The sequence below is a fragment of the Piliocolobus tephrosceles genome, chromosome 8 (genome assembly GCF_002776525.5).
Source record: "Piliocolobus tephrosceles isolate RC106 chromosome 8, ASM277652v3, whole genome shotgun sequence".
Lineage (NCBI taxonomy): Eukaryota > Metazoa > Chordata > Mammalia > Primates > Cercopithecidae > Piliocolobus > Piliocolobus tephrosceles.
Window position 1 is genome coordinate 45,733,421 of NC_045441.1, and position 14,173 is coordinate 45,747,593.

Genomic DNA, 14,173 nt, shown 5'->3' on the forward strand with positions numbered 1-14,173 from the left:
CACGATCTTGGTTCACTGCAACCTCTGCTTCCTGGGTCAAGCGATTCCCCTGCCTCAGCCTTCTGAGTAGCTGGGACTACAGGTGCATGCCGCCATGCCCAGCTGATTTTTATATTTTTAGTAGAGACGGGGTTTCACCATGTTGGCCAGATGGTCTCGATCTCCTGACCTCGTCATCTGCCCACCTTGGCCTCCCAAAGTGTTGGGATTACAGGCATGAGCCTCCGCGCCTGGCCATCATTCATTTATTTTTAAGATACAGTTACACTTTGTCAATAGGCTGATTTGCAGGAGTGCGATCATGGTTCACTGCAGCCTCAAACTCCCAAACTTAGATGATTATTTTATTCCAGCCTGTCAAGTAGCTGGATTACAAGTAAATACCATTATACCCAGCTAGTTATTTATGTATTTTTTGTAGAGATAGGGTTTTGCCATGTTACCCAGGCTTGTCTTGAACTTCCGGGATCAAGTAAATAGCCCACCTTGGCCTCCCAAAGCCCTAGGATTAATTCCTTTTTACTAAGTAGTTTAATTAATTTATATTTAAATTGATTGTTTAAAGAAAGAAGTTAGTTACTAGTTTGTTATTGTTTTATATGTTTTTTCCAGTTTTACTGCCTTAATTTTTGTTTATTTTAATTGTGTAGTGACATGCTTTGATTATTTATTTATTTATTTATTTATTGAGACAGAGTTTTGCTCTCGTTGCCCAGGCTGGAGTGCAATGGTGTGATCTTGTCTCACACAACTTCTGCCTCCTGGGCTCAAGCCATTCTTCTGCCTCTGCCTCCCCAGTAGCTGGGATTACAGGCACGCACTACTATGCCTGGCTAAGTTTTTATATTTTTAGTAGAGACAGGGTTTCTCCATGTTGGTCAGGCGGGTCTCAAACTCCTGACCTCAGGTGATCTGCCCACCTCGGACTCCCAAAGTGCTGGGATTATAGGTGTGAGCCACCGAGCCAGGACTTAATTTTTTTTTTTAGTATGTGTATTTATTAATATATTAATATTTCATTTTGCCTTTTTTTTTTTTTTTGAGATAAGAGTTTCACTGTCTTCACAGAGTTTCATTGCACCTGAGGCTGGAGTTCAATGGTGTGACCTCAGTTCACTGTAACTTCTGCCTCCCAGGTTCAAACAATTCTTGTGCCTTAGCCTCCCAGGTAGCTGGGATTAAAGGCACACGCCGTAATGGCCAGCTAATTTTTATGTTTTTAGTATAGACAAGGTTTTGCCACGTTGGCCAGGCTAGTCTCAAACTTCTGGCCTCAAGCAATCCACCTGTCTCCGCCTCCCAAAGTGCTGGGATTACAGGCGTGAGTCACTGTGCCTGGCCTCATTTTTCATATTCTATAGAAGAAGTTTAAGGGTTTTATACACCATCATTATTATAGTAAAGAATATGTGTCTATATATTTGCATTTAATAAAGAGCTTTATATTTACAAATATTTTTATAATGGTGTCCATTTTTCAACATAAGGGACTCATTTTAGCATACTTTTTTTTATATGCAGTGTCTTACTATGTTGCTTAGGCTGATCTTCAACTCCTGCTTTGAAGTGATCTGACTGTCATGGCCTCCTAAAGCTGTAGAATTACAGGCATGAGCCACTGTGCTTGGCCACCATGTAACATTTTTTGTAGAAGTATTCTAGTGGTGATAAACATCCTCACCTTTTATCTTGGAAAGTCTTTATTTTTATCTTGTTTTTGAAGTCAAATAATTGTGAATCAAGTATTATTGGTTAGAGTTTTTTTATTACATCAAAACTTGGAAAGTTTTCAGACATTTTTGTCTTCAAGAAAGCTCTGGATTACTTTTATTTTTCAATATTCTTCTAAGATTTCTTTCATGAATATATTGATGTACTTGATGGTGTCTAGTAAGTTTTACCTTCCATGTTTTAATTTTCTTCTGCAATTTTATAGCTTTGAGTTAGATAATTTTAGGATATGTGCCACCTCAAACCAATCGATTGTATTTTGATGTTAGATTATATTGTATGTGACAGTATTTATATCTGTACAATTTAAGACGGTGTGGAGCAAAGTCAAATATGAATCAGCTGTTTGTCTACTGCCAATATAATTATCTCTGTTTGCCCCTATGAATATTATCCTTGTATTTTTTATAACATGTTTATTTGTGGTGTTGGTTTGTTGTGAATGGTTGTTTAATCTTGTCTAGGTGAGAAGTCAAAAAAATTCTCCTAATTTCAACATCTGTTTATTTGTGAATCGATATTATGTTTGTTTGAGAGAAAAAAACTTTTGGATTTGAAGATAATTTAAAGACTATCATAACATTTTTTTTAGATATTGTTTATTTTTACCTGTCGAAAACACATAACAAAATGTACAATCAAGTATTTTAAAATATTCAGTTTAGTCATCTTAATTATATTGACAATGTTATACAACATATCCCTAGGATGTTTTTATCTTGCAAAGCTACATCTCACTACACATTAAACAACTACCATTTTTTTTCCATTTCATGGCAGTTTTCAAACACTGTTTTGTTTCCTGATTCTAAGAGTGTAAGTGCTTCATATATCTTATAAAATCTTTTCTGTGGCTGGCTCATTTTATTTTGCATAATGTTATGAAGACTTATCCTTACAGTTGTTAGAATATTTCCTGGTTTTTGAAAAATGAGTGATAAATTATGTTTACTGAATGATTTGTTGACAGAAATTTGCATTGCTTTTACCCATTGGCTTTCCCTAACAATGCTGTGATAATTATGAGTATAAATATGACTCTTCATATGACTATATATGTGAAAGTTTATATATATGTTGCATTCTATTTTATTAGTCTACTTTTTAACATTTGTACTCATACCAAATTGTTTTAATTCTGTAGCTTTGTAATATGTTTTGAAATCAGGAACTGTTCTGCCTCCAACATTGTTCCTTTTTTTTGAAGTTTGTTTGGTACTTTATTGTCTCTTGACAAATATATACCTTTGGGGTTGCTGTTTCTGTTTCTTCAGAAATGCAGTGAGAAATTTGGAAAACATTGCATTAAATCTGTGTATTACATTGAGCAGTATGGACATATTTACAACATTTATTATTTCACCCTTTGAACAGGAGTATGCTAAAGAGTGTGTTGTTTAATATCTATATATTTGTGAATTTTTTGTTTTATTCTATTGTTGTATACTCTTATTTCATGTTTGTTATAGAAAGTAATCTATACAAATTCAGTTGTAAAAAATTTGTTAAGACTTCTTTTTTGGCCTACCAAGTGTCCCATTGAGGAGAACGTTGTATGAGCTATTGAGAAGAGTGTGTAACATTAATGTTGTTAAGGAGTATTCTCTATACCTCTTTGTTAAATCTAATTGTTTTATAGTGCCTTTAAGCCCTCTCTTTACTTACTAATATTTTGTCTTATTTGTATTAGAGCAAGTGGGTATTAAAATACTCTACTATAATTATATTGCTCTCTATATGTTTCCTCCATTCTTTCAATATTTACTTTATATATTTGGAACCTTAATGTGAGATGCACAAACTCAAACACACACACATCTGTAGAAATGTGTCATAGGTTCCCAGTGAATGAATCTATTATTTTATAATTTTTTAAAAATCTCTTTGGAGTTTTGACTTTAAAGTACATTTTATAACATGATAGTCTTTAACTTAAGATGCAGCTTGTGTAATACTATTTTGACCTCTTCTGCCATTGTTTTGTTAGTATTCGCATGGAGTATCTACATCCATCTTGCCATTTTTATTCTTTTGTTATCATGACACTTCGACTGACTTGTAAAAAAAGTTGGATGTTCGTTTTTAAATTTTTTTCTATGGATTTATTGATGGAAAGTGTGTCTATTGAGGCCAGGCATGGAATCCTCGCACTTTGGTGGCAGATGAACCACCTGAGATCAGAAGTTTGAGACCAGCCTGGCCAATATGGTGAAAATCCATCTCTACTAAAAATACAAAACTTAGCTGGGCATGGTGATGGGTGCCTGTAATCCTAGCTACTTGGGAGGCTAAAACAAGAGAATCGCTTGAACCGAGAGGTTGAGTTTGCAGTGGGTCGAAATCATGCCATTGCTCTCTAGCCTGGGTGACAAAAGTAAAACTCCATCTCAAAAAAAAAAAAAAAAAAAAAAAAGTGTATCCATTGATCCAAAAGTTAATTTTATATATATTTAAATAATTTTCTGAGAAAGACTTACTAATGTTATTTTATTGTTTAATTCATTATATCTTTCTCATTTTCTTTTTTTCTGTCTTCTTTTGTGCCTTTTTGATTTTTTTACTGATATGCTTTCATTTCTGTCTTATTTTCTTTTGTGTATCTATACAGGTATTTTTCTTCTTGTACCTTGGAGATTACGTAAAACCTCTAAAAGATAAAACAATGTATTTTAACCTGGTAAAAAATAAACTTCAGTTGGATTCAACAGTTCTCTCATTACATTTGTTCTCAATTTTGTTGGTGATGTTGCCAATTACATATTTTTATGTGGTATGTTAGCAGATGTTTATAAAAATTTTTATGCTTTTATCTTTCACATTTTAGAGAATAAATAGAAATGTTTTCTGCACTATTATTATAATGCTAAGGTATTCCATTTTTGTGTATGTGCATGTCTTTCCCAGAAAGTTATGTATTTTTATAGATTATGTGTTGCTTTCTTGCATTGTGTCATTTTTAGTGGAAGAAACTCCTTTTGGCATCTTCGATACGTAGGGCAAATGCAGTGCCAATATACTTTTTCAGGATTTGGTTGTTTTGGAAGGTGTTTTTATTTGGCAGGACAGTTTTGCTGCTGGTATTATTCTCACTTGACAGCTGTTTTCTTCAGGACTTTGATTATATCACACAGTTTCCTTCGGACCTGCAAAACTTTCATGAAAATTAACTGGTTATCTCATAAGATTATGCTTATAAATGACACATTATTTTCATCTTGCAGCTCCCAAGATTCTCATTTGTGACTTTTTAAATTGTGCTTATATATGTGCTTGTTATATAAATATCTTTGTATGTATTCTAGTTTGTTGAGCCTTTTCATTTTTACATCATTTTATCTTATAGTATTTCAGTTATTTTTTATATTTTTTGCCTCCACAATTTGTTTTTTAATATCTTTCATTGTTTTGTTGTTATTCCCATTTTTCTGATTTTTAATAGTTGTCTGTTCCTGTTACACTAATGGAGTATTATTCAATTTATTTAAAAATTTTAAAACATATTTGTGCATCTTGTTTTGTTTTTGTTTTTGAGACAGAATCTCGCTCTGTGTTGGCCAGACTGGTCTCGAACTCCTGACATAAGGTCATATGTCCGCCTCATCCTCCTAAAGTGCTGGAATTACAGGCATGAGCCACCATGCCAAGCCCATATCTTTATTTTTTTAATGCTTGATTTCTGAAAATTTTATAATTGATAGGGCTATGTTGCCCTAATAGTTTGTATACATTGTAATATTTATTTGAAATTTGAACATTAAAAAAAGCTACCTGTCAGTGTTTATAATGTAACTTTATCCTGGCAAAGTCTAAGACCATTTGTCTGACTAAAGATTCTGAGAGTCTTTCAGACTTGTTCTTAGGATATGTCATGTCTGAAATTTTTTAGGGTTTTTTTTTAGTTCATTCTTGTTTCTTCTTAATAGTCAGTAGTCACTTGCCACAACTGTTCACTGTCTCTTAGTAGCTATAGCATTTACCTTTGATCTCAGTGGACTCAAAATTTTGTCATTCCAAAGTATACTGCCATTTGTTTTAGCACTTTTTGTCACGGGAAATAGAAACCAGTGTCTGCAAAAGCACCTAGAAGCCAGAAATAAAGATGTGTATGTTATTATTTCTCTTGCCTTTTGAAAAAGAAACCGAGTTGGCAGTTTACTTCTAAAGGTACTGTGTTATATCGGGGAACAGAAAGAGCTGTGTTGGGTAAATGTGAGAGACTTTTCTCTCCCCTTTGTGTAGCTCTTTGCATTGTGCAAACCTGGGGCACTGCACACACTTAACTCATTTATTAATTCTCCACAGATAGGTTTTCGTCAGTATGTTTTTGTTATGTTTATATATCTATGAAGGAATCAGAACCTGTGGTATTTTGCTATGCCGTCTTGCTTATGTAGTTGGTATGATTTTATAGGTTAAATTTGTAAAGTATATTCATCTTAGTCTAGCAGGTAGAGTAATTTGTTTTTTTTGTTTCTTTCAGCTATGTGTTCTCATTTTGCCCAAGATCTTTGGCTAGAGCAGAACATAAAGGATTCTTTCCAGAAGGTGACACTGAGCAGATATGGAAAGTATGGACATAAGAATTTACAGTTAAGAAAAAGCTATAAAAGTATGGATGAGTGTAAGGGACACCAAGTAGGTTATAATGGACTTGACCAATGTTTGAAAACTACCTCAAGCAAAATATTTCAGTGTAATAAATATGTAAAAGTCATTCATAAATTTTCAAATTCAAATGACACAAGATAAGACGTACTGAAAATAAACATTTCAGATAATCATTTTGCATGCGTTCACGTCTAACTCAACATAAAAGAATTCATACTAGAGAGAGTTTCTACAAATGTGAACAATGTGGAAAAACCTTTAACTGGTCCACAAACCTTTCTAAACATAAGAAAATTCATACCGGAGAAAAACCCTACAAATGTGAAGAATGTGGAAAAGCCTTTCACCAATCCTCAATCCTTACTAAACATAAAATTACTCATACTGGAGAAAAACCCTATAAATGTGCACACTGTGGCAAAGCCTTTAACCAGTCCTCACACCTTACTAGACACAAGATAATTCACACTGAAGAGAAACCCTACAAATGTAAACAATGTGGCAAGGTCTTTAAGAAGTCCCCAACCCTTACTAAACATCAGGTAATTCATACTGGAGAGAAACCATACAAATGTGAGGAATGTGGCAAAACTTTTAACCTATCTTCATAACTTACTGAACATAAGAAAAATTACACTAGAGAGAAACCCTACAAATGTGAAGAATGTGGCAAAGCCTTTAACCAGTTTTCAACCCTTACTACACATGAGATAATTCATAGCGGAGAGAAACCCCACAAATGTGAAGAATGTGGCAAATCTTTTAACCTGTCCGCAAAGCTTACTGAACGTAAGTTAATTCATACTTGAGAAAAACCCTACAAATGTAAAGAATGTGGAAAAGCTTTTCACCGATCTTCAATCCTTAGTACACATAAGAAAATTCATACTGGAGAGAAACCCTACAAATGTGAAGAATGTGGAAAAGCCTTTAACCAGTCCTCACACCTTACAAGGCATAAGATAATTCATAGTAAAGAAAAACCCTACAAATGTGAACAGTGTGGCAAGGTCTTTAAGAAGTCCCCAGCCCTTACTGCTCATAAGATCATTTATACTGGAGAGAAACCTTACACATGTGAGGAATGTGGCAAAGATTTTAGCCAACTCTCAAACCTTACTCAACATAAGATTCATACTAGAGAGAAACCCTACAAATGTGAAGAATGTGGCAAATCTTTTAACCAGTTCTCACAACTTGCTATACATAAGATAATTCATACTTGAATGAAACCCTAAAAATGTGAACAATGTGGCAGATCTTTTAACCAGTTCTCAAACTTTACTATGCATAAGAAAATTCAAACTGGAGAGAAACCCTACAAATGTGAAGAATGTGGCAAAGCTTTTAACCAAGTTTCAACACTTACTATATGTAAGAGAATTTATACTGGAGCAAAACCTTGGAAATTCAAAGAATGTGGCAAAACTTATAATCCTCAAAACTTCCTACACATAAGAAAATTCATGCAGGAGAGAAACCCCACAAATGTGAAAAATTTGGTAAATAACCAGTCTTCAACCCTTTTTACATAAAATTCATACTGGAGAGAAACCCCACAAATATGAAGAATGTGGAAATACTTTTAACCAATTCTCAAACCTTACGAAACATAAGAAAATTGATACTGAAAATGTTACAAACCAGAGAGATGTGATAATGATTTTAACAAAACCTTCCAACTTTTCTAAACATAAAGGAAATCATACTGGTAAGAAATTCTAAAAATGTGAAGAATGTGACAAAGTCTTTAAATGGTTGTAACACTTGATTGTAGGAAAGATAATCCATACTGGAGGAAACTCCCAGAAGTGTGAAGAATATGGCAAAACCTTAATTCCTACACCTTATTGCACAGGAAAGCATTTATACTTCAGAAAAAATTGTACTGATATAAAGAATGTGGAAAATCCATTAATATGTGCTTACATCTTACTCAACATTAGAGAGTTAGTACTTAATAAAAGCATTATAAATGCAATTACTGTCAAAAACTCAAAGTATAAGGTTTTTGTTTTTGTGTTTTGTCTTTTTTTTTTTTTTTAAATAAGACTATGTAATAGTCTGTCACCCAGGCTGCAGTGCAGTGGTGCAATCTTTACTGTAACTTCTGCCTTCTGGGTTCAAGCAATTCTCCTGCTTGGGACTCCAGAGTAGCTGGGAGTATAGGCATGTGCCATCACACCTGGCTAATTTTTGTATTTTGTAGTAGTGACAGGGTTTTACTGTGTTGGCCAGGCTCATCTTGAACTCCTGACTTGAAATGATCCACACACCTCTGCCTCCAAAGGGCTGGAATAACAGGTGTGAGCCACTGTGCCCAGCCAATATAAGCCTTTAAAGTAAAAAAAAGAGTTTTTATTTTGAAGACAAACATTACAAACATAAAGAGGGTTGTAGTGCCTGCCTTACTTGTATCACAGATCTTATTGTACACATTTTGTATCAGAAGCAGTTGCTCAAACTTTGTTCAACATCAGGGAATTTATATCAGGGAAAAACTACAAATGTAATACATTTCAAAAATTTTTCAAAAACTACAGCTTAGAAAACACCAGGGGATGCATACTAAACTATATTTTTCCAGATGCAGTAAATATAAAAAACAATTCAAAAATAAGTATGTAAGTATCAAAGAATTCACAGTAGAAATATCTAAGGCACTGACACTTCAAACACTGCACTAAGTAAATGTGCTGAGTATACAAAATAACCTAAAACTAAAGTAGGTGGATAAATTATTTGTATATAACTTTAAAAGAAGTAGAAATATTTTTGCAGAATTACAATTACATTCAAAGTATACTTTTTTCCTTGAAAAAAATTGCAGAATTTATGAAAAGTGAATAATGATGTAATTAAACTCAAATAACTTCATGCTCTTCATTCCTATTGCATTCACTAGTGAAAGCATGTGATCAATTGTTGCTGCATCAAAGGTATGAGAGATTCTTTTTTGTTAGATGGATATTATTTTTGAATTTTTCTGTGGAAGAGTAAAGACATCACAATGTAAGATGCATGATAAAAATCCAAGTGGAGAGGCTCTTTGTGTTTATAATATTGAGTGATGTATGAGGTAAGTGTTCAGAGTAGTATTCTTCTGCATTATACTCCAAACAAAATAATTGTAGTTAAAATTAATTAGTATATAATTTTACTAATCGTACTTTTATGTAATAAAATGCAGTACAGCTTTAAAAATTTAGATTATTGTAAAGTTAGTTTTTTAATTAAAATGTTTAACATGATAAGACCATTGTGCATTCAATGAAGTGTTATTATGCTGCTAACTTTAACCTATCCCACCTTACTCAAGGGTGTAGGTCAAAGATAGTAACATCATGGACTAACATCTCCAATAATTTCTTTTGCCAGTGGCTTCAAACAGCAAATAAATTAATGAATATTGTTCCCATTGGTTAAATTTTTATTTTTATTGATAATTTAAACTTAGTTTTCTCAATTTTTGTGGGTACATAGTATCTGTTTATATTTATGTCATATATGGCGTTTTTTGATACAGTCATATAATTTATTAATCAGATCAGGGCAAATGAAGTTTCCATCAACTCTAGCATTTATCTTTTGGATTACTAACCCATTCTACACTTTTACTTACTTTAAAATGTACAATTAAATTGCTATTGACTACAAGGTCATTTTTATGAATATAATAAAAATTATTTACAAGTATAAATAAAATCCTGAGACTTAAAATTCTGAGTTCTGTTTAAACATTTTTAAAAATTTATTATGTATTATTTCTTCGAACATGTGGTCTCTCTCTGCCTGCAAACATACAGAATTTTAGTTTTGATTTACATAGAGTTAGCTATGCACATATGTTACTCTAAAAATAAACCTTAGGTGAAAGAAAATTGCAGGTTAAGTATGTTTGTGTGAGTACGAGTTGGTACGTATTTTCACAAGAACAAAGCAATATTGTAACAAAACAAAATTTTAATAAGGTGATTTATTAACTGAAATTGAAAACCTTAAAAATGCTGAAAGTAAATCTATACTCTGCTTTTTTAAAAATTCATTACTGTAAAATCTTCTGACTTATGGTTCAGAATCTGTCCATGAAAATTTTGTTTTTCCTTGCCTAGTACTCATGTTAGACCTATAATTTTCTTATCTCTTATAATTTTTTCTTTTATAGTTTATGAGGTATTCATTATGTGAGCTGTTGACTAATAACGATTTTTATGAAATTAGTAGTGCACACAAAACAATTTTTAGATATATTTCCAAAATTGTGTATTATATTTTATTTAATTAGGACATTCAGTTTGTTCTTTTAATTGGAGAATTCTACATAAGCCTATATTTTTTAACTTATTTTGTTCTCATTATAATTGACATAAGTATATTTATTGAGCCAATTTGTTCAGGTAAGAACTAGGGATGCTTCATAAGTCATGATTTATATATATATATATAAATGCAGCAAACAAACATGACAGTGCTTGCTGTGTAGCAGATGCTCCATGATAAGCCATAAATATTCCTACTAGAGATAGTTTGTAAGTTCAAGTCGGAGAGGGAAAATATCAATAGTGAAGAAATAAGATTGATTCTTCATGTGGAGATAACATATTTTTTCCCTGCTGCGAAGCTAAATATTGCTGAACTTAGAGAGAAATTCTGTTTCTCTTATTTCCTAATTATCTTTAGTTTTGTTTGTCTTATTATGTGTCTTCTGTGTATTCATCACAGCTCTTCTCCTTCTTTTTCTATGTGATTGCTGCAGTTTTCTCATTGTTGTCTTCATGCCATGTCATTTTACATGGTACTTTGTAGGTTTTGATGAGAAAGTTGGTATTTTTAATGCACTCAAAAATTTGTTTTAATTAGAAAGTTTGCTTATCAATATAACTTTCAGATCAATTAAAATAAAAGGCATACACTGTCCACAGATGAGAGGATTAAATAACTTAGCATTGTTTTTCTCTGTCTGTAAAAGGGAAATCTTATTAAATTCTTACACGAAGTGTGACACATGTAATATTTGCTGGAAAATACATCTTAGAAATTAAACTATTAAGAATTAGTGGTAAGTGAGGAATTTTAAATTTAATGTTCTATGTTATAGCACAACACAGAATTATTTATTTATTTATTTATTTATTTATTTATTTATTTATTTATGAGACGGAATCTTGCTCTGTCACCCAGGCTGGAGTGCAGTGGCGTGATCTCGGCTCACTGCAACCTCTGCCTCTTGGGTTCAAGCAATTCACTGCAACCTCTGCCTCTTGGGTTCAAGCAATTCTCCTGCCTTGGCCTCCCGAGTAGCTAGGACTGCAGGCACCTGTCACCACACCCAGCTAATTATTTTTAGTAGAGATGAGATTTCACCATATTGGCCAGACTGGTCTCGAACTCCTGACCTCGTGATCCGCCCTCCTCAGCCTCCCAAAGAGCTGGGATTACAGGCGTGAACCACTGTGCCCTGCTGAATCTTTTATTTTTAAGTGTGAATGTTAAAGGTTGCAAAATAATAAAATGACATCTGTGGATTTGAAATTCAGAATATTTCTTGTCCATATTGATATTACAACTCAGAGAAATTTCACTCTTACGTGTTTTTTAGTGAGTGAAGATCAGTTTACAGTTTATATTCTTACTCACCTGTCGTCAATTTCTTGGTCATTTTCTCTGGAAAAATTTTGGAGATTATGGCAACTTTTAAACTATTTTGTGTTATTTTTTATGCAAACTTGTTTATTGTTTTCCCAGAGTGGCCAGTGAGAAGTCTATAAGCAACACCTGCCTTTTTAGTGTCTCATACCATTACTATCTGTAATAAAGAAATGTGTATTTATTTTGTAAAACATAATATTTGGAAGTATATATACATCGTCAAATGCTTAATTCTAGGTAGTTACCTCACATAGTTAACATTTTTGTGACAAGAGCACATGACATTGTCAGCATCTTTCAAAACTACAAATACTTTATTTTGATCTATAGTCACTATGCTGTACAAAAAAAATCTCTTAAACCTATTCTATTAACTATAATTATGTATTTTTTTATCAACATCTTTTCAAACCCTCCTTTCTCCTAAATAACTTGGTGTCTGGTGGTCACCACTTTACTTCAATAAGATCAAATTTTTTAGAATCCTTTTGTAAGTGAAATCATGAAATAATAATCTTTGTGCCTGGCTTATTTCAACAAATATAATGTTTTCCTCCAGGTTAATTCATGTGATTGAAAATAATAAAATTTCCTTCTTTAAAGATGAATAGTATTCCATTGTGTGTATATGCCACATTGTCTTTGTTTACTCATTAAATGTTGAAACCACTGATTCTATATTTTGGTAATTATGAAGAGTGTTGCAAAAAACAAGCACAAATGTTTCTTCATTCTGATTTCATTTGTTTTGGATATGTAACCAATAATAAAATTATATGGTGGTTTAATTTTAATTTTTTTTGAGAAAGCTTTATTTTGTTTTTCATAATGACTGTCCTCATTCACATTCAAACCAACAGTGTGCAAACATTGCCATTTTTTTCACACCTTGACTAACACATTTTTAAAAATAAGAGTAATTCTAACAGAAATGAGTTTATACAGTTTTTTTTGCTTTCCTTTCCCTGATAATAACTGATATTGAGCATTTTTATGTTTTTCTTGACCATATGTATGTCTTGAAAAATATTTAAGACTTTCACTCATTTTAATCGTCTTTTGTCATATAGTCATTTGAGTTTCTTATGTATTTTTGATATTAACCACTTGTCACATGTATGATTTGCAAATATTTTCTCTTTTTTTTTAGTTATCTCATTTTGTTGATTGTATCAGATTCCATGCAGCAGCTTTTTAATTTGAACTAATCTATTTCTCTTTTGATTTCCTGGGATTTTGAGGTGAATTTATTTTTTTATTTTTTGAGACGGAGTCTCACCAGGCTGGAGTGCAGTGGTGCAATCTCGGCTCACTGCGTCCTTCACCTCCCCAGTCCAAAAGATTGTTCTGCTTCAGCCTACTGAGTAGCTGGGACTACAGGCGCGTGCCACCATGCCCAGCTAATTTTTGTATTTTTAGTAGAGACAGTTTCACCATGTTGGCCAGGCTGGTCTCAATCGCTTGACCTCGTGATCTGCCCGTCTCGACTTCCCAAAGTGCTGGGATTACAGGCATGAGCCACCGCGCTGGCCAAGGTTAAATTTTTTTAAGTCACTGCAGCCTAGAACTCTTGGGCTTAAGATGTCCTCCTTCCTCACTCTTCCGACTAGCTGGGACCACAGATACAAGCCTGTGTGCCCAACCTGTTGTTATTACTTTTAATGTGTGCTAGTTCCAGGGGTGCACAGAGATTTAAAGGGCACATTTTTCCAGGTTTCATAACATGAGCACTGGGAATGAAAAAGGTCCTACAGGGAAGGCAGTGCCCATGAGAATAGAATCTGGGTGTGGGTGTGACCACTCCCTTTCTCAATTTGATTCTTTCTTGTTCTTTGAAGAGACAGAGTGATAGCTGAAGACAACTTGAGCTTGGGGTCAGAGGGTCTGATTTTAGGTCTGGAGTCGATGTCTTAAAGGCTATGTGAGATTGACACTGTCTCCAACCTCTCTTCTGCAAAATGAGAAAGGTGAGTCTGGATGAGCCCTGAGGTCCCTTTCAGTCTTTTTTTTTTTTTTTTTTTTTTTTTTTCATAGGTTTTGGGGAACAGGTGGTATTTGGTTACATGAGTAAGTTTTATGTGTTTTTTGTTTTGTTTTGTTTTTTTGTTTGTTTTTTTGAGACGGAGTCTTGCTGTGTCACCAAGGCTGGAGTACAGTGGCGCAATCTTGGCTCACTGCAACCTCT

General features: G+C 33.3%; 1 pseudogene across 1 annotated transcript in view; it reads left to right on the forward strand.

Annotated features, from left to right (window-relative positions):
- The window catches only part of LOC116418890, a 29,302-nt pseudogene extending 15,340 nt beyond the window's left edge, over window positions 1-13,962 (forward strand). The window contains exons 2-3 of the transcript XR_004229091.1: window positions 6,212-8,050; window positions 13,827-13,962. The product of XR_004229091.1 is annotated as a zinc finger protein 708-like (transcript). The remainder of the gene's footprint in view (window positions 1-6,211; window positions 8,051-13,826) is intronic.
- The last annotated feature ends 211 nt before the right edge of the window (window positions 13,963-14,173 follow it).